The sequence below is a fragment of the Pteropus alecto genome, unplaced genomic scaffold (assembly GCF_000325575.1).
Source record: "Pteropus alecto unplaced genomic scaffold, ASM32557v1 scaffold39, whole genome shotgun sequence".
Taxonomy (NCBI): Eukaryota; Metazoa; Chordata; class Mammalia; order Chiroptera; family Pteropodidae; genus Pteropus; species Pteropus alecto.
Genome location: NW_006443568.1, coordinates 8,947,215 through 8,948,973, shown reverse-complemented (window position 1 = coordinate 8,948,973; position 1,759 = coordinate 8,947,215). Strand labels below are relative to the sequence as shown.

General features: G+C 48.8%; 1 protein-coding gene across 1 annotated transcript in view; it reads left to right on the top strand.

Moving 5' to 3' along the window:
- The window catches only part of ZDHHC18 (zinc finger DHHC-type containing 18), a 28,060-nt gene that overhangs the window by 2,816 nt on the left and 23,485 nt on the right, over positions 1 to 1,759 (top strand). The gene's annotated exons all lie outside the window — the stretch shown is intronic.

Below are 1,759 nucleotides of genomic sequence, written 5' to 3'. Positions count from 1 at the left end.
TGTGTACTGAAACCAATATGTCCAGTTTTGTGACTTTGTTCCATAGCCAAAGAGTGAGAGGGAAGGAAGCCCACAATTTGGTTCACTCCAAGTGAGGGCCTCATTAAATCCAGAATCTTTGGCACCCAGGGGCGTGGCTGGGTGACCTTTAGCATGTGTACCAATTAATCCTTGACATCACTGTTGTTGCCTTTCTACCCCTCCCCATTGCGCATTTTGACTTCCTTTCTTACTCTCTCCTAGCCTAGCCTCCAGCTCTCTCTTTTCCTGTACTTTTTCTTAAGTTTCCTAGTATCTCCGGTCTGGTGGACAGACCCTAAGGTGACCACCAGTGATTTCTGCCTCCTAGTATTCACACCTTTGTGTAATCCTCTCCTCTTGAGTTCAAATGGTACTTGTGACTTTCTTCTAACCTATAGAATATGGGAAAGGTGATAGGATGTCACATCTGTTACATATACAGTTGACCCTCAAACAACGTGGGGGTTAAGGGGTGCTGACCCCTGTGCAGTTGAAAATACATGTTTAACTTTTGACTCCCCAAAAACTTAGTTGTCCCTCGATATCCATGGGGGATTGGTTCCAGGACCCCAGCAGATACCCAAATCTGTGGGTGCTCAAATCCCCTATAGAAAATATATGGGTGTAGATCAACATTTATAGTCATCTCTTCATATCCACAGACTCCTAAATGTGGATAGAAAACAGTACAGGCATTTATTGGGAGGAAAAACATGTATAAGTGGACCCACACAGTTCAAACCCATGGTATACAAGGGCCAACTGTATAATAAGTTACCTAATATAAAACTGTCTTAGCAGACTTGAGCTAGAGACTCTCCTTGTGGCCTTGATGAAGTAAGTGGCCGTGTTGGAGAAGCCCACATGACAAGGAACTTTGGTAACCTCCAGGAACTGCAGATGGCTGAGGGGTGCCTCTAGATTACAGCCAGCAGAAATCCCAGGCCCTCAGTCATACAGACCCAAGGAAATAAGTTCTGCCATCAAACTGAACAGGCTTGTAAGTGGATTCTTCCCCAGTTGAGTCTCCAGGGGAGAATGCAGCCTGGCTGACACCTTGATTGCAGCTTTTTGAGACTCTAAGCAAAGGACTCAGCTAAGCTGTGTGGGGTGGGGCATGGGGTCATGACCTGGAACCTGTGAGATAATAATGTGTGTTGTTTTAAGCCACTAAATTTGTGGTAATTTGTTACACAGCAATAGAAAACAAATATACCCAGCATTCTCGAAAGACACTGAGGGCCCGCGGCTTGAACCCTATATGAAATGACACCTAGGAAACCCTGGGTCTGGGTCCAGATCACAAAGCTGGGTGAGGGAGGCCAGAGCATGTGCCACACACATCCATCGGGCACTTTGAACTTCAAGGCAGTAGTTAACAGCCCCCTGGCTTTTGTCCCCACCCCCTATTTGTCCCGCAAAATGCCTGCCCAGTCAGTTCTCAGATCGGTGAAACCTGGCCCTGAAATTACAGACTGCAGAAGCAGATCACAAAGTTCGCCCCTCGAATCTCAGTGCTTGGCACGGTGCCCGGCATACAGGGGACGCCCAATAAACGATTTGATTGAAAAGGAGCAGAAAGAGTCCAAGAGCGCGCATCTGCTGCACAGTCATTGTGCAAAAGGGATCCGGCCAGCTCAGTGGCAGCGGGAACTGGTCCGCTCCCTGCAGCGGGTCAGGACCCGGCAGCGGGCCCAAGCGCCATTCCAGGCCCAGGCGGTGGGGGCGGCGGCGGGAG